Below are 20,107 nucleotides of genomic sequence, written 5' to 3' on the forward strand. Positions count from 1 at the left end.
TGTACTACTGCGCAAATAGTCATGTCGCTGTAGGCAAAAAACTCATTTCTGACAAAGTTGCCCAAATGCATCTCAGAAGTGTGCAACTTGTTCCCTGAGTTAGAAATCGTCGAGAAACGGTCGTTTCTGCTAGCGCTGTGCTTCTACACATGTATTTGCTGAACGGTGAAAGCGCACAGTAATGCACTTTTCTCCCAACAAATACACTGTTTCTAAGGAAATGGGAACACACTGAGGAGACACTTGTGGGAGCTACTGTGACTAAAACTGAGCTTTCCTACGCACAGGGAAGCAAGAGAAATGCGGATTTCATCAAGCCCAGTTACATACTCAGAATCTGTACTACTGCACAAATAGGCATGTCTCTGTCGGCAAAAAACTCATTTTTGAGAAAGTTACCCAAATGCATCTCAGAAGTGTCCAACTTGTTCCCTGAGTTAGAAAACGTCGAGAAACGGTCGTTTCTGCTAGCGCTGTGCTTCTACACATGTATTTGCTGAACGGTGAAAGTGCACAGTAATGCACTTTTCTCCCAGCAAATACACTGTTTCTAAGGAAATGGGAACACACTGAGGAGACACTTGTGGGAGCTACTGTGACTAAAACTGAGCTTCCCTACGCACAGGGAAGCAAGAGAAATGCTGATTTCATCAAGCCCACTTACATACTCAGAATATGTACTACTGCGCAAATAGGCATGTCTCTGTAGGCAAAAAACTCATTTCTGACAAAGTTGCCCAAATGCATCTCAGAAGTGTGCAACTTGTTCCCTGAGTTAGAAAACATTGAGAAACGTTCGTTTCTGCTAGCGCTGTGCTTCTACACATGTATTTGCTGAACGGTGAAAGCGCACAGTGATGCACTTTTCTCCCAGCAAATACACTGTTTCTAAGGAAATGGGAACACACTGAGGAGACACTTGTGGGAGCTACTGTAACTAAAACTGAGCTTCCCTATGCACTGGGAAGGAAGAGAAATGCTGATTTCATCAAGCCCAGTTACATACTCAGAATCTGTACTACTGCGCAAATAGGCATGTCTCTGTAGGCAAAAAACTCATTTCTGACAAAGTTGCCCAAATGCATGTCAGAAGTGTGCAACTTGTTCCCTGAGTTAGAAAACGTCGAGAAACGGTAGTTTCTGCTAGCGCTGTGCTTCTACACATGTATTTGCTGAACGGTGAAAGCGCACAGTAATGTACTTTTCTCCCAGCAAATACACTGTTTCTAAGGAAATGGGAACACACTGAGGAGACACTTGTGGGAGCTACTGTGACTAAAACTGAGCTTCCCTACGCACAGGGAAGCAAGAGAACTGCTGATTTCATCAAGCCCAGTTACATACTCAGAATCTGTACTACTGCGCAAATAGGCATGTCTCTGTAGGCAAAAAACTCATTTCTGACAAAGTTGCCCAAATGCATCTCAGAAGTGTGCAACTTGTTCCCTGAGATAGAAAACATCGAGAAACGGTCGTTTCAGCTAGCGCTGTGCTTCTACACATGTATTTGCTGAACGGTGAAAGCGCACAGTAATGCACTTTTCTCCCAGCAAATACACTGTTTCCAAGGAAATGGGAACACACTGAGGAGACACTTGTGGGAGCTACTGTGACTAAAACTGAGCTTCCCTATGCACAGGGAAGCAAGAGAAATGCTGATTTCATCAGGCCCAGTTACATACACAGAATCTGTAGTATTGCGCAAATAGGCATGTCTCTGTAGGCAAAAAACTCATTTCTGACAAAGTTGCCCAAATGCATCTCAGAAGTGTGCAACTTGTTCCCTGAGTTAGAAAACGTCGAGAATCGGTCATTTCTGCTAGCGCTGTGCTTCTACATATGTATTTGCTGAACGGTGAAAGCGCACAGTAATGCACTTTTCTCCCAGCAAATACACTGTTTCTAAGGAAATGGGAACACACTGAGGAGACACTTGTGGGAGCTAATGTCACTAAAACTGTGCGTCCCTACGCTCAGGGAAGCAAGAGAAATGCTGATTTCATCAAGCCTAGTTACATACTCAGAATCTGTAGTACTGCGCAAATAGGCATGTCTCTGTAGGCAAAAATCTCCTTTCTGACAAAGTTGCCCAAATGCATCTCAGAAGCGTGCAACTTGTTCCCTGAGTTAGAAAACGTCGAGAAACGTTCGTTTCTTCTAGCGCTGTGCTTCTGCACATGTATTTGCTGAACGGTGAAAGCGCACAGTAATGCACTTTTCTCCCAGCAAATACACTGTTTCTAAGGAAATGGGAACACACTGAGGAGACACTTGTGGGAGCTACTGTGACTAAAACTGAGCTTCCCTACGCACAGGGAAGCAAGAGAACTGCTGATTTCATCAAGCCCAGTTACATACTCAGAATCTGTACTACTGCGCAAATAGGCATGTCTCTGTAGGCAAAAAACTCATTTCTGACAAAGTTGCCCAAATGCATCTCAGAAGTGTGCAACTTGTTCCCTGAGATAGAAAACATCGAGAAACGGTCGTTTCAGCTAGCGCTGTGCTTCTACACATGTATTTGCTGAACGGTGAAAGCGCACAGTAATGCACTTTTCTCCCAGCAAATACACTGTTTCCAAGGAAATGGGAACACACTGAGGAGACACTTGTGGGAGCTACTGTGACTAAAACTGAGCTTCCCTATGCACAGGGAAGCAAGAGAAATGCTGATTTCATCAGGCCCAGTTACATACACAGAATCTGTAGTATTGCGCAAATAGGCATGTCTCTGTAGGCAAAAAACTCATTTCTGACAAAGTTGCCCAAATGCATCTCAGAAGTGTGCAACTTGTTCCCTGAGTTAGAAAACGTCGAGAATCGGTCATTTCTGCTAGCGCTGTGCTTCTACACATGTATTTGCTGAACGGTGAAAGCGCACAGTAATGCACTTTTCTCCCAGCAAATACACTGTTTCTAAGGAAATGGGAACACACTGAGGAGACACTTGTGGGAGCTAATGTCACTAAAACTGTGCGTCCCTACGCTCAGGGAAGCAAGAGAAATGCTGATTTCATCAAGCCTAGTTACATACTCAGAATCTGTAGTACTGCGCAAATAGGCATGTCTCTGTAGGCAAAAATCTCCTTTCTGACAAAGTTGCCCAAATGCATCTCAGAAGCGTGCAACTTGTTCCCTGAGTTAGAAAACGTCGAGAAACGTTCGTTTCTTCTAGCGCTGTGCTTCTGCACATGTATTTGCTGAACGGTGAAAGCGCACAGTAATGCACTTTTCTCCCAGCAAATACACTGTTTCTAAGGAAATGGGAACACACTGAGGAGACACTTGTGGGAGCTACTGTGACAAAAACTGAGCTTCCCTACGCACAGGGAAGCAAGAGAAATGCTGATTTCATCAAGCCCAGTTACATACTCAGAATCTGTACTACTGCGCAAATAGGCATGTCTCTGTAGGCAAAAAACTCATTTCTGACAAAGTTGCCCAAATGCATCTCAGAAGTGTGCAACTTGTTTTCTGAGTTAGAAAACGTTGAGAAACGTTCTTTTCTGCTAGCGCTGTGCTTCTACACATGTATTTGCTGAACGGTGAAAGCGCACAGTAATGCACTTTTCTCCCAGCAAATACACTTTTTCTAAGGAAATGGGAACACACTGAGGAGACACTTGTGGGAGCTACTGTGACTAAAACTGAGCTTCCCTATGCACAGGGAAGCAAGAGAAATGCTGATTTCATCAAGCCCAGTTACATACTAAGAATCTGTACTACTGCGCAAATAGGCATGTCTCTGTAGGCAAAAAACTCATTTCTGACAAAGTTGCCCAAATGCATCTCAGAAGTGTGCAACTTGTTCCCTGAGTTAGAAAACGTCGAGAAACGTTCGTTTCTGCTAGCGCTGTGCTTCTACACATGTATTTGCTGAACGGTGAAAGCGCACAGTAATGCACTTTTCTCCCAGCAAATACACTGTAACTAAGGAAATGGAAACACACTGAGGAGACACTTGTGGGAGCTACTGGGACTAAAACTGAGCTTCCCTATGCACAGGGAAGCAAGAGAAATGCTGATTTCATCAAGCCCAGTTACATACTCAGAATATGTACTACTGCGCAAATAGGCATGTCTCTGTAGGCAAAAAACTCATTTCTGACAAAGTTGCCCAAATGCTTCTCAGAAGTGTGCAACTTGTTTTCTGAGTTAGAAAACGTCGAGAAACGTTCTTTTCTGCTAGCGCTGTGCTTCTACACATGTATTTGCTGAACGGTGAAAGCGCACAGTAATGCACTTTTCTCCCAGCAAATACACTGTTTCTAAGGAAATGGGAACACACTGAGGAGACACTTGTGGGAGCTACTGTGACTAAAACTGAGCTTCCCTACACACAGGGAAGCAAGAGAAATGCTGATTTCATCAAGCCCAGTTACATACTCAGAATCTGTACTACTGCGCAAATAGGCATGTCTCTGTAGGCAAAAAACTCATTTCGGACAAAGTTGCCCAAATGCATCTCAGAAGTGTGCAACTTGTTCCCTGAGTTAGAAAACGTCGAGAAACATTCGTTTCTGCTAGCGCTGTTCTTCTACACATGTATTTGCTGAATGGTGAAAGCGCACAGTAATGCACTTTTCTCCCAGCAAATACACTGTTTCTAAGGAAATGGGAACACACTCAGGAGACACTTGTGGGAGCTACTGGGACTAAAACTGAGCTTCCCTACGCACAGGGAAGAAAGAGAAATGCTGATTTCATCAAGCCCAGTTACATACTCAGAATCTGTACTACTGCGCAAATAGGCATGTCTCTGTAGGCAAAAAACTCATTTCTGACAAAGTTGCCCAAATGCATCTCAGAAGTGTGCAACTTGTTCCCTGAGTTAGAAAACGTCGAGTAACGTTCGTTTCTGCTAGCGCTGTGCTTCTACACATGTATTTGCTGAACGGTGAAAGCACACAGTAATGCGCTTTTCTCCCAGCAAATACACTGTTTCTAAGGAAATGGGAACACACTGAGGAGACACTTGTGGGAGCTACTGGGACTAAAACTGAGCTTCCCTACGCACAGGGAAGCAAGAGAAATGCTGATTTCATCAAGCCCAGTTACATACTCAGAATCTGTACTACTGCGAAAATAGGCATGTCTCTGTAGGCAAAAAACTCATTTCTGACAAAGTTGCCCAAATGCATCTCAGAAGTGTGCAACTTGTTCCCTGAGTTAGAAAACGTCGAGAAACGGTCGTTTCTGCTAGCGCTGTGCTTCTACACATGTATTTGCTGAACGGTGAAAGCGCACAGTAATGCACTTTTCTCCCAGCAAATACACTGTTTCTAAGGAAATGGGAACACACTGAGGAGACAATTGTGGGAGCTACAGTGACTAAAACTGAGCTTCCCTACGCACAGGGAAGCAAGAGAAATGCTGATTTCATCAAGCCCAGTTACATACTCAGAATCTGTACTACTGCGCAAATAGGCATGTCTCTGTAGGCAAAAAACTCATTTCTGACAAAGTTGCCCAAATGCATCTCAGAAGTGTGCAACTTGTTCCCTGAGTTAGAAAACGTCGAGAAACGTTCGTTTCTGCTAGCGCTGTGCTTCTACACATGTATTTGCTGAACGGTGAAAGCGCACAGTAATGCGCTTTTCTCCCAGCAAATACACTGTTTCTAAGGAAATGGGAACACACTGAGGAGACACTTGTGGGAGCTACTGGGACTAAAACTGAGCTTCCCTACGCACAGGGAAGCAAGAGAAATGCTGATTTCATCAAGCCCAGTTACATACTCAGAATCTGTACTACTGCGCAAATAGGCATGTCTCTGTAGGCAAAAAACTCATTTCTGACAAAGTTGCCCAAATGCATCTCAGAGGCGTGCAACTTGTTCCCTGAGTTAGAAAACGTCGAGAAACGTTCGTTTCTGCTAGCGCTGTGCTTCTACACATGTATTTGCTGAACGGTGAAAGCGCACAGTAATGCACTTTTCTCCCAGCAAATACACTGTTTCTAAGGAAATGGGAACACACTGAGGAGACAATTGTGGGAGCTACTATGACTAAATCTGAGCTTCCCTACGCATAGGGAAGCAGGAGAAATGCTGATTTCATCAAGCCCAGTTACATACTCAGAATCTGTACTACTGCGCAAATAGGCATGTCTCTGTAGGCAAAAAACTCATTTCTGACAAAGTTGCCCAAATGCTTCTCAGAAGTGTGCAACTTGTTTTCTGAGTTAGAAAACGTCGAGAAACGTTCTTTTCTGCTAGCGCTGTGCTTCTACACATGTATTTGCTGAACGGTGAAAGCGCACAGTAATGCACTTTTCTCCCAGCAAATACACTGTTTCTAAGGAAATGGGAACACACTGAGGAGACACTTGTGGGAGCTACTGTGACTAAAACTGAGCTTCCCTACGCACAGGGAAGCAAGAGAAATGCTGATTTCATCAAGCCCAGTTACATACTCAGAATCTGTACTACTGTGCAAATAGGCATGTCTCTGTAGGCAAAAAACTCATTTCGGACAAAGTTGCCCAAATGCATCTCAGAAGTGTGCAACTTGTTCCCTGAGTCAGAAAACGTCGAGAAACGTTCGTTTCTGCTAGGGCTGTGCTTCTACACATGTATTTGCTGAACGGTGAAAGCGCACAGTAATGCACTTTTCTCCCAGCAAATACAGTGTTTCTAAGGAAATGGGAACACACTGAGGAGACACTTATGGGACCTACTGTGACTAAAACTGAGCTTCGCTATGCACAGGGAAGCAAGAGAAATGCTGATTTCATCAAGCCCAGTTACATACTCAGAATCTGTACTACAGCGCAAATAGGCATGTCTCTGTAGGCAAAAAACTCATTTCTGACAAAGTTGCCCAAATTCATCTCAGAAGTGTGCAACTTGTTCCCTGAGTTAGAAAACGTCGAGAAACGTTCGTTTCTGCTAGCGCTGTGCTTCTACACATGTATTTGCTGAACGGTGAAAGCGCACAGTAATGCACTTTTCTCCCAGCAAATACACTGTAACTAAGGAAATGGAAACACACTGAGGAGACACTTGTGGGAGATACTGGGACTAAAACTGAGCTTCCCTATGCACAGGGAAGCAAGAGAAATGCTGATTTCATCAAGCCCAGTTACATACTCAGAATCTGTACTACTGCGCAAATAGGCATGTCTCTGTAGGCAAAAAAATCATTTCTGACAAAGTTGCCCAAATGCATCTCAGAAGTGTGCAACTTGTTCCCTGAGTTAGAAAACGTCGAGAAACGTTCCTTTCTGCTAGCGCTGTGCTTCTACACATGTATTTGCTGAACGGTGAAAGCGCACAGTAATGCGCTTTTCTCCCAGCAAACACACTGTTTCTAAGGAAATGGGAACACACTGAGGAGACAATTGTGGGAGCTACTATGACTAAAACTGAGCTTCCCTACGCACAGGGAAGCAAGAGAAATGCTGATTTCATCAAGCCCAGTTACATACTCAGAATCTGTACTACAGCGCAAATAGGCATGTCTCTGTAGGCAAAAAACTCATTTCTGACAAAGTTGCCCAAATGCTTCTCAGAAGTGTGCAACTTGTTTTCTGAGTTAGAAAACGTCGAGAAACGTTCTTTTCTGCTAGCGCTGTGCTTCTACACATGTATTTGCTGAACGGTGAAAGCGCACAGTAATGCACTTTTCTCCCAGCAAATACACTGTTTCTAAGGAAATGGGAACACACTGAGGAGACACTTGTGGGAGCTACTGTGACTAAAACTGAGCTTCCCTACGCACAGGGAAGCAAGAGAAATGCTGATTTCATCAAGCCCAGTTACATACTCAGAATCTGTACTACTGCGCAAATAGGCATGTCTCTGTAGGCAAAAAACTCATTTCTGACAAAGTTGCCCAAATGCTTCTCAGAAGTGTGCAACTTGTTTTCTGAGTTAGAAAACGTCGAGAAACGTTCTTTTCTGCTAGCGCTGTGCTTCTACACATGTATTTGCTGAACGGTGAAAGCGCACAGTAATGCACTTTTCTCCCAGCAAATACACTGTTTCTAAGGAACTGGGAACACACTGAGGAGACACTTGTGGGAGCTACTGTGACTAAAACTGAGCTTCCCTACGCACAGGGAAGCAAGATAAATGCTGATTTCATCAAGCCCAGTTACCTACTCAGAATCTGTACTACAGCGCAAATAGGCATGTCTCTGTAGGCAAAAAACTCATTTCTGACAAAGTTGCCCAAATGCATCTCAGAAGTGTGCAACTTGTTCCCTGAGTTAGAAAATTTTGAGAAACGGTCGTTTCAGCCAGCGCTGTGCTTCTACACATGTATTTGCTGAACGGTTAAAGCGCACAGTAATGCGCTTTTCTCCCAGCAAATACACTGTTTCTAAGGAAATGGGAACACACTGAGGAGACACTTGTGGGAGCTACTGTGACTAAAACTGAGCTTCCCTACGCACAGGGAAGCAAGAGAAATGCTGATTTCATCAAGCCCAGTTACCTACTCAGAATCTGTACTACTGCGCAAATAGGCATGTCTCTGTAGACAAAAAACTCATTTCTGACAAAGTTGCCCAAATGCATCTCAGAAGTGTGCCACTTGGTCCCTGAGTTAGAAAACGTCGAGAAACGGTCGTTTCAGCCAGCGCTGTGCTTCTACACATGTATTTGCTGAACGGTGAAAGCGCACAGTAATGCACTTTTCTCCCAGCAAATACACTGTTTCTAAGGAAATAGGAACACACTGAGGAGACACTTGTGGGAGCTACTGTGACTAAAACTGAGCTTCCCTACGCACAGGGAAGCAAGAGAAATGCTGATTTCATCAAGCCCAGTTACATACTCAGAATCTGTACTACTGCGCAAATAGGCATGTCTCTGTAGGCAAAAAACTCATTTTTGAGAAAGTTACCCAAATGCATCTCAGAAGTGTGCAACTTGTTCCCTGAGTTAGAAAACATCGAGAAACGTTCGTTTCTGGAAGCACTGTGCTTCTACACATGTATTTGCTGAATGGTGAAAGCGCACAGTAATGCACTTTTATCCCAGCAAATACACTGTTTCTAAGGAAATGGGAACACACTGAGGAGACACTTGTGGGAGCTGCTGTGACTAAAACTGAGCTTCCCTACGCACAGGGAAGCAAGAGAAATGCTGATTTCATCAAGCCCAGTTACATACTCAGAATCTGTACTACTGCGCAAATAGGCATGTCTCTGTAGGCAAAAAACTCATTTCTGACAAAGTTGCCCAAATGCATCTCAGAAGTGTGCAACTTGTTCCCTGAGTTAGAAAACGTCGAGAAACGGTCCTTTCTGCTAGCGCTGTGCTTCTACACATGTAAATGCTGAACGGTGAAAGCGCACAGTAATGCACTTTTCTCCCAGCAAATACACTGTTTCTAAGGAAATGGGAACACACTGAGGAGACACTTGTGGGAGCTACTGTGACTAAAACTGAGCTTCCCTACGCACAGGGAAGCAAGAGAAATGCTGATTTCATCAAGCCCAGTTACATACTCAGAATCTCTACTACTGCGCAAATAGGCATGTCTCTGTAGGCAAAAAACTCATTTCTGACAAAGTTGCCCAAATGCATCTCAGAAGTGTGCAACTTGTTCCCTGAGTTAGAAAACATCGAGAAACGTTCGTTTCTGCTAGCGCTGTGCTTCTACACATGAATTTGCTGAACGGTGAAAGCGCACAGTAAGGCACTTTTCTCCCAGCAAATACACTGTTTCTAAGGAACTGGGAACACACTGAGGAGACACTTGTGGGAGCTACTGTGACTAAAACTGAGCTTCCCTACGCACAGGGAAGCAAGCGAAATGCTGATTTCATCAAGCCCAGTTACATACTCAGAATCTGTACTACTGCGCAAATAGGCATGTCTCTGTAGGCAAAAAACTCATTTCTGACAAAGTTGCCCAAATGCATCTCAGAAGTGTGCAACTTGTTCCCTGAGTTAGAAAACGTCGAGAAACGGTCGTTTCTGCTAGCGCTGTGCTTCTACACATGTATTTGCTGAACGGTGAAAGCGCACAGTAATGCACTTTTCTCCCAGCAAATACACTGTTCCTAAGGAAATGGGAACACACTGAGGAGACACTTGTGGGAGCTACTGTGACTAAAACTGAGCTTCCCTACGCACAGGGAAGCAAGAGAAATGCTGATTTCATCAAGCCCAGTTACATACTCAGAATCTCTACTACTGCGCAAATAGGCATGTCTCTGTAGGCAAAAAACTCATTTCTGACAAAGTTGCCCAAATGCATCTCAGAAGTGTGCAACTTGTTCCCTGAGTTAGAAAACGTCTAGAAACGGTCGTTTCTGCTAGTGTTGTGCTTCTACACATGTAAATGCTGAACGGTGAAAGCGCACAGTAATGCACTTTTCTCCCAGCAAATACACTGTTTCTAAGGAAATGGGAACACACTGAGGAGACACTTGTGGGAGCTACTGTGACTAAAACTGAGCTTCCCTACGCACAGGGAAGCAAGAGAAATGCTGATTTCATCAAGCCCAGTTACATACTCAGAATCTGTACTACGTCGCAAATAGGCATGTCTCTGTAGGCAAAAAACTCATTTCTGACAAAGTTGCCCAAATGCATCTCAGAAGTGTGCAACTTGTTCCCTGAGTTAGAAAACGTCGAGAAACGTTCGTTTCTGCTAGGGCTGTGCTCCTACACATGTATTTGCTGAACGGTGAAAGCGCACAGTAATGCACTTTTCTCCCAGCAAATACACTGTTTCTAAGGAAATGGGAACACACTGAGGGGACACTTGTGGGAGCCACTGTGACTAAAACTGAGCTTCCCCACGCACAGGGAAGCAAGAGAAATGCTGATTTCATCAAGCCCAGTTACCTACTCAGAATCTGTACTACTGCCCAAATAGGCATGTCTCTGTAGGCAAAAAACTCATTTCTGACAAAGTTGCCCAAATGCATCTCAGAAGTTTGCAACTTGTTCCCTGAATTAGAAAACGTCGAGAAACGGTCGTTTCTGCTAGCGCTGTGCTTCTACACATGTATTTGCTGAACGGTGAAAGCGCACAGTAATGCACTTTTCTCCCAGCAAATACACTGTTTCTAAGGAAATGGGAACACACTGAGGAGACACTTGTGGGAGCTACTGTGACTAAAACTGAGCTTCCCTACGCACAGGGAAGCAAGAGAAATGCTGATTTCATCAAGCCCAGTTACATACACAGAATCTGTACTACTGCGCAAATAGGCATGTCTCTGTAGGCAAAAAACTCATTTCTGACAAAGTTGCCCAAATGCATCTCAGAAGTGTGCAACTTGTTCCCTGAGTTAGAAAACATCGGGAAACGTTCGTTTCTGCTAGCGCTGTGCTTCTACACATGAATTTGCTGAACGGTGAAAGCGCACAGTAATGCACTTTTCTCCCAGCAAATACACTGTTTCTAAGGAACTGGGAACACACTGAGGAGACACTTGTGGGAGCTACTGTGACTAAAACTGAGCTTCCCTACGCACAGGGAAGCAAGAGAAATGCTGATTTCATCAAGCCCAGTTACATACTCAGAATCTGTACTACTGCTCAAATAGGCATGTCTCTGTAGGCAAAAAACTCATTTCTGACAAAGTTGCCCAAATGCATCTCAGAAGTGTGCAACTTGTTCCCTGAGTTAGAAAACGTTGAGAAACGGTCGTTTCTACTAGCGTTGTGCTTCTACACATGTATTTGCTGAACGGTGAAAGCGCACAGTAATGCACTTTTCTCACAGGAAATACACTGTTTCTAAGGAAATGGGAACACACTGAGGAGACACTTGTGGGAGCTACTGTGACTAAAACTGAGCTTCCCTACGCACAGGAAGCAAGAGAAATGCTGATTTCATCACGCCCAGTTACATACTCAGAATCTGTACTACTGCGCAAATAGGCATGTCTCTGTAGGCAAAAAACTCATTTCTGACAATGTTGCCCAAATGCATCTCAGAAGTGTGCAACTTGTTCCCTGAGTTAGAAAACGTCGAGAAACGGTCGTTTCTGCTAGTGCTGTGCTTCTACACATGTATTTGCTGAACGGTGACAGCGCACAGTAATGCACTTTTCTCCCAGCAAATACACTGTTTCTAAGGAAATGGGAACACACTGAGGGGACACTTGTGGGAGCTACTGTGACTAAAACTGAGCTTCCCTACGCACAGGGAAGCAAGAGAAACGCTGATTTCTTCAAGCCCAGTTACCTACTCAGAATCTGTACTACTGCGCAAATAGGCATGTCTCTGTAGGCAAAAAACTCATTTCTGACAAAGTTGCCCAAATGCATCTCAGAAGTGTGCAACTTGTTCCCTGAGTTAGAAAATGTCGAGAAACGTTCGTTTCTGCTAGCGCTGTGCTTCTACACATGTATTTGCTCAACGGTGAAAGGGCACAGTAATGCACTTTTCTCCCAGCAAATACACTGTTTCTAAGGAAATGGGAACACACTGAGGAGACACTTGTGGGAGCTACTGTGACTAAAACTGAGCTTCCCTACGCACAGGGAAGCAAGAGAAATGCTGATTTCATCAAGCCCAGTTACATACTCAGAATCTGTACTACTTCGCAAATAGGCATGTCTCTGTAGGCAAAAAAATTCATTTCTGACAATGTTGCCCAAATGAATCTCAGAAGTGTGCAACTTGTTCCCTGAGTTAGAAAACGTCGAGAAACGTTCGTTTCTGCTAGCGCTGTGCTTCTACACATGAATTTGCTGAACGGTGAAAGCGCACAGTAAGGCACTTTTCTCCCAGCAAATACACTGTTTCTAAGGAACTGGGAACACACTCAGGAGACACTTGTGGGAGCTACTGTGACTAAAACTGAGCTTCCCTACGCACAGGGAAGCAAGAGAAATGCTGATTTCATCAAGCCCAGTTACATACTCAGAATCTGTACTACGTCGCAAATAGGCATGTCTCTGTAGGCAAAAAACTCATTTCTGACAAAGTTGCCCAAATGCATCTCAGAAGTGTGCAACTTGTTCCCTGAGTTAGAAAACGTCGAGAAACGTTCGTTTCTGCTAGGGCTGTGCTCCTACACATGTATTTGCTGAACGGTGAAAGCGCACAGTAATGCACTTTTCTCCCAGCAAATACACTGTTTCTAAGGAAATGGGAACACACTGAGGGGACACTTGTGGGAGCCACTGTGACTAAAACTGAGCTTCCCCACGCACAGGGAAGCAAGAGAAATGCTGATTTCATCAAGCCCAGTTACCTACTCAGAATCTGTACTACTGCCCAAATAGGCATGTCTCTGTAGGCAAAAAACTCATTTCTGACAAAGTTGCCCAAATGCATCTCAGAAGTTTGCAACTTGTTCCCTGAATTAGAAAACGTCGAGAAACGGTCGTTTCTGCTAGCGCTGTGCTTCTACACATGTATTTGCTGAACGGTGAAAGCGCACAGTAATGCACTTTTCTCCCAGCAAATACACTGTTTCTAAGGAAATGGGAACACACTGAGGAGACACTTGTGGGAGCTACTGTGACTAAAACTGAGCTTCCCTACGCACAGGGAAGCAAGAGAAATGCTGATTTCATCAAGCCCAGTTACATACACAGAATCTGTACTACTGCGCAAATAGGCATGTCTCTGTAGGCAAAAAACTCATTTCTGACAAAGTTGCCCAAATGCATCTCAGAAGTGTGCAACTTGTTCCCTGAGTTAGAAAACATCGGGAAACGTTCGTTTCTGCTAGCGCTGTGCTTCTACACATGAATTTGCTGAACGGTGAAAGCGCACAGTAATGCACTTTTCTCCCAGCAAATACACTGTTTCTAAGGAACTGGGAACACACTGAGGAGACACTTGTGGGAGCTACTGTGACTAAAACTGAGCTTCCCTACGCACAGGGAAGCAAGAGAAATGCTGATTTCATCAAGCCCAGTTACATACTCAGAATCTGTACTACTGCTCAAATAGGCATGTCTCTGTAGGCAAAAAACTCATTTCTGACAAAGTTGCCCAAATGCATCTCAGAAGTGTGCAACTTGTTCCCTGAGTTAGAAAACGTTGAGAAACGGTCGTTTCTACTAGCGTTGTGCTTCTACACATGTATTTGCTGAACGGTGAAAGCGCACAGTAATGCACTTTTCTCCCAGGAAATACACTGTTTCTAAGGAAATGGGAACACACTGAGGAGACACTTGTGGGAGCTACTGTGACTAAAACTGAGCTTCCCTACGCACAGGAAGCAAGAGAAATGCTGATTTCATCACGCCCAGTTACATACTCAGAATCTGTACTACTGCGCAAATAGGCATGTCTCTGTAGGCAAAAAACTCATTTCTGACAATGTTGCCCAAATGCATCTCAGAAGTGTGCAACTTGTTCCCTGAGTTAGAAAACGTCGAGAAACGGTCGTTTCTGCTAGTGCTGTGCTTCTACACATGTATTTGCTGAACGGTGACAGCGCACAGTAATGCACTTTTCTCCCAGCAAATACACTGTTTCTAAGGAAATGGGAACACACTGAGGGGACACTTGTGGGAGCTACTGTGACTAAAACTGAGCTTCCCTACGCACAGGGAAGCAAGAGAAATGCTGATTTCATCAAGCCCAGTTACCTACTCAGAATCTGTACTACTGCGCAAATAGGCATGTCTCTGTAGGCAAAAAACTCATTTCTGACAAAGTTGCCCAAATGCATCTCAGAAGTGTGCAACTTGTTCCCTGAGTTAGAAAACGTCGAGAAACGGTCGTTTCTGCTAGCGCTGTGCTTCTACACATGTATTTGCTGAACGGTGAAAGCGCACAGTAATGCACTTTTCTCCCAGCAAATACACTGTTTCTAAGGAAATGGGAACACACTGAGGAGACACTTGTGGGAGCTACTGTGACTAAAACTGAGCTTTCCTACGCACAGGGAAGCAAGAGAAATGCTGATTTCATCAAACCGAGTTACATACTCAGAATCTGTACTACTGCGCAAATAGGCATGTCTCTGTAGGCAAAAATCTCATTTCTGACAAAGTTGCCCAAATGCATCTCAGAAGTGTGCAACTTGTTCCCTGAGTTAGAGAACGTCGAGAAACGGTCGTTTCTGCTAGCGCTGTGCTTCTACACATGTATTTGCTGAACGGTGAAAGCGCACAGTAATGCACTTTTCTCCCAGCAAATACACTGTTTCTAAGGAAATGGGAACACACTGAGGAGAGACTTGTGGGAGCTACTGTGACTAAAACTGAGCTTCCCTACGCACAGGGAAGCAAGAGAAATGCTGATTTCTTCAAGCCCAGTTACCTACTCAGAATCTGTACTACTGCGCAAATAGGCATGTCTCTGTAGGCAAAAAACTCATTTCTGACAATGTTGCCCAAATGCATCTCAGAAGTGTGCAACTTGTTCCCTGAGTTAGAAAACGTCGAGAAACGGTCGTTTCTGCTAGTGCTGTGCTTCTACACATGTATTTGCTGAACGGTGACAGCGCACAGTAATGCACTTTTCTCCCAGCAAATACACTGTTTCTAAGGAAATGGGAACACACTGAGGGGACACTTGTGGGAGCTACTGTGACTAAAACTGAGCTTCCCTACGCACAGGGAAGCAAGAGAAATGCTGATTTCATCAAGCCCAGTTACCTACTCAGAATCTGTACTACTGCGCAAATAGGCATGTCTCTGTAGGCAAAAAACTCATTTCTGACAAAGTTGCCCAAATGCATCTCAGAAGTGTGCAACTTGTTCCCTGAGTTAGAAAACGTCGAGAAACGGTCGTTTCTGCTAGCGCTGTGCTTCTACACATGTATTTGCTGAACGGTGAAAGCGCACAGTAATGCACTTTTCTCCCAGCAAATACATTGTTTCTAAGGAAATGGGAACACACTGAGGAGACACTTGTGGGAGCTACTGTGACTAAAACTGAGCTTTCCTACGCACAGGGAAGCAAGAGAAATGCTGATTTCATCAAACCGAGTTACATACTCAGAATCTGTACTACTGCGCAAATAGGCATGTCTCTGTAGGCAAAAATCTCATTTCTGACAAAGTTGCCCAAATGCATCTCAGAAGTGTGCAACTTGTTCCCTGAGTTAGAGAACGTCGAGAAACGTTCGTTTCTGCTAGGGCTGTGCTTCTACACATGTATTTGCTGAACGGTGAAAGCGCACAGTAATGCACTTTTCTCCCAGCAAATACACTGTTTCTAAGGAAATGGGAACACACTGAGGGGACACTTGTGGGAGCCACTGTGACTAAAACTGAGCTTCCCTACGCACAGGGAAGCAAGAGAAATGCTGATTTCATCAAGCCCAGTTACCTACTCAGAATCTATACTACTGCCCAAATAGGCATGTCTCTGTAGGCAAAAAACTCATTTCTGACAAAGTTGCCCAAATGCATCTCAGAAGTTTGCAACTTGTTCCCTGAATTAGAAAACGTCGAGAAACGGTCGTTTCTGCTAGCGCTGTGCTTCTACACATGTATTTGCTGAACGGTGAAAGCGCACAGTAATGCACTTTTCTCCCAGCAAATACACTGTTTCTAAGGAAATGGGAACACACTGAGGAGACACTTGTGGGAGCTACTGTGACTAAAACTGAGCTTCCCTACGCACAGGGAAGCAAGAGAAATGCTGATTTCATCAAGCCCAGTTACATACTCAGAATCTGTACTACTGTGCGAATAGGCATGTCTCTGTAGGCAAAAAACTCATTTCTGACAAAGTTGCCCAAATGCATCTCAGAAGTGTGCAACTTGTTCCCTGAGTTAGAAAACTTTGAGAAATGGTCTTTTCTGCTAGCGCTGTGCTTCTACACATGTATTTGCTGAACGGTGAAAGCGCACAGTAATGCACTTTTCTCCCAGCAAATACACTGTTTCTAAGGAAATGGGAACACACTGAGGAGACACTTGTGGGAGCTACTGTGACTAAAACTGAGCTTCCCTTCGCACAGGGAAGCAAGAGAAATGCTGATTTCATCAAGCCCAGTTACATACTCAGAATCTGTACTACTGCGCAAATAGGCATGAATCTGTAGGCAAAAAACTCATTTCTGACAAAGTTGCCCAAATGCATCTCAGAAGTGTGCAACTTGTTCCCTGAGTTTGAAAACGTCGAGAAACGGTCGTTTCTGCTAGCGCTGTGCATCTACACATGTATTTGCTGAACGGTGAAAGCGCACAGTAATGCACTTTTCTCCCAGCAAATACACTGTTTCTAAGGAAATGGGAACACACTGAGGAGACACTTGTGGGAGCTACTGTGACTAAAACTGAGCTTCCCTACGCACAGGGAAGCAAGAGAAATGCTGATTTCATCAAGCCCAGTTACATACTCAGAATCTGTACTACTGCGCAAATAGGCATGAATCTGTAGGCAAAAAACTCATTTCTGACAAAGTTGCCCAAATGCATCTCAGAAGTGTGCCACTTGTTCCCTGAGTTAGAAAACGTCGAGAAACGGTCGTTTCAGCTAGCGCTGTGCTTCTACACATGTATTTGCTGAACGGTGAAAGTGCACAGTAATGCACTTTTCTCCCAGCAAATACACTGTTTCTAAGGAACTGGGAACACACTGAGGAGACACTTGTGGGAGCTACTGTGACTAAAAGTGAGCTTCCCTACGCACAGGGAAGCAAGAGAAATGCTGATTTCATCAAGCCCAGTTACATACTCAGAATCTGTACTACTGCGCAAATAGGCATGTCTCTTTAGGCAAAAAACTCATTTCTGACAAAGTTGCCCAAATGCATCTCAGAAGTGTGCAACTTGTTCCCTGAGTTAGAAAACGTCGAGAAACGGTCGTTTCTGCTAGCGCTGTGCTTCTACACATGTATTTGCTGAACGGTGAAAGCGCACAGTAATGCACTTTTCTCCCAGCAAATACACTATTTCTAAGGAAATGGGAACACACTGAGGAGACACTTGTGGGAGCTACTATGACTAAAACTGAGCTTCCCTACGCACAGGGAAGCAAGAGAAATGCTGATTTCATCAAGCCCAGTTACATACTCAGAATCTGTACTACTGCGCAAATAGGCATGTCTCTTTAGGCAAAAAACTCATTTCTGACAAAGTTGCCCAAATGCATCTCAGAAGTGTGCAACTTGTTCCCTGAGTTAGAAAACGTCGAGAAACGGTCGTTTCTGCTAGCGCTGTGCTTCTACACATGTATTTGCTGAACGGTGAAAGCGCACAGTAATGCACTTTTCTCCCAGCAAATACACTGTTTCTAAGGAAATGGGAACACACTGAGGAGACACTTATGGGAGCTACTGTGACTAAAACTGAGCTTCCCTACGCACAGGGAAGCAAGAGAAATGCTGATTTCATCAAGCCCAGTTACATACTCAGAATCTGTACTACTGCTCAAATAGGCATGTCTCTTTAGGCAAAAAACTCATTTCTGACAAAGTTGCCCAAATGCATCTCAGAAGTGTGCAACTTGTTCCTTGAGTTAGAAAACGTCGAGAAACGGTCGTTTCTGCTAGCGCTGTGCTTCTACACATGTATTTGCTGAACGGTGAAAGCGCACAGTAATGCACTTTTCTCCCAGCAAATACACTGTTTCTAAGGAAATGGGAACACACTGAGGAGACACTTGTGGGAGCTACTGTGACTAAAACTGAGCTTCCCTATGCACAGGGAAGCAAGAGAAATGCTGATTTCATCAAGCCCAGTTACATACTCAGAATCTGTACTACTGCTCAAATAGGCATGTCTCTTTAGGCAAAAAACTCATTTCTGACAAAGTTGCCCAAATGCATCTCAGAAGTGTGCAACTTGTTCCCTGAGTTCGAAAACGTCGAGAAACGGTCGTTTCTGCTAGCGCTGTGCTTCTACACATGTATTTGCTGAACGGTGAAAGCGCACAGTAATGCACTTTTCTCCCAGCAAATACACTGTTTCTAAGGAAATGGGAACACACTGAGGAGACACTTGGGGGAGCTACTGTGACTAAAACTGAGCTTCCCTACGCACAGAGAAGCAAGAGAAATGCTGATTTCATCAAGCCCAGTTACAGACTCAGAATCTGTACTAATGCACAAATAGGCATGTCTCTGTAGGCAAAAAACTCATTTCTGACAAAGTTGCCCAAATGCATCTCAGAAGTGTGCAACTTGTTCCCTGAGTTAGAAAACGTCGAGAAACGGTCTTTTCTGCTAGCGCTGTGCTTCTACACATGTATTTGCTGAACGGTGAAAGCGCACAGTAATGCACTTTTCTCCTAGCAAATACACTGTTTCCAAGGAAATGGGAACACACTGAGGAGACACTTGTGGGAGCTACTGTGACTAAAACAGAGCTTCCCTATGCACAGGGAAGGAAGAGAAATGCTTATTTCATCAAGCCCTGTTACATACTCAGAATCTGTACTACTGCGCAAATAGGCATGTCTCTTTAGGCAAAAAACTCATTTCTGACAAAGTTGCCCAAATGCATTTCAGAAGTGTGCAACTTGTTCCCTGAGTTAGAAAACATCGAGAAACGGTCGTTTCTGCTAGCGCTGTGCTTCTACACATGTATTTGCTGAACGGTGAAAGCACACAGTAATGCACTTTTCTCCCAGCAAATACACTGTTTCTAAGGAAATGGGAACACACTGAGGAGACACTTGTGGGAGCTACTGTGACTAAAACTGAGCTTCCCTATGCACAGGGAAGCAAGAGAAATGCTGATTTCATCAAGCCCAGTTACATACTCAGAATCTGTACTACTGCGCAAATAGGCATGTCTCTTTAGGCAAAAAACTCATTTCTGACACAGTTGCCCAAATGCATCTCAGAAGTGTGCAACTTGTTCCCTGAGTTAGATAACGTCGAGAAACGGTGTTTCTGCTAGAGTTGTGCTTCTACACATGTATTTGCTGAACGGTGAAAGCGCACAGTAATGCACTTTTCTCCTAGCAAATACACTGTTTCTAAGGAAATGGGAACACACTGAGGAGACACTTGTGGGACCTACTGTGACTAAAACTGAGCTTCCCTACGCACAGGGAAGCAAGGGAAATGCTGATTTCACCAAGCCCAGTTACATACTCAGAATCTGTACTACTGCGCATATAGGCATGTCTCTGTAGGCAAAAAACTCAATACTGACAAAGTTGCCCAAATGCATCTCAGAAGTGTGCAACTTGTTCCCTGAGTTAGAAAACGTCGAGAAACGGTCGTTTCTGCTAGCGCTGTGCTTCTACACATGTATTTGCTGAACGGT

This window comes from Acomys minous, assembly GCF_964271855.1.
Source record: "Acomys minous genome assembly, contig: scaffold_29, whole genome shotgun sequence".
Lineage (NCBI taxonomy): Eukaryota > Metazoa > Chordata > Mammalia > Rodentia > Muridae > Acomys > Acomys minous.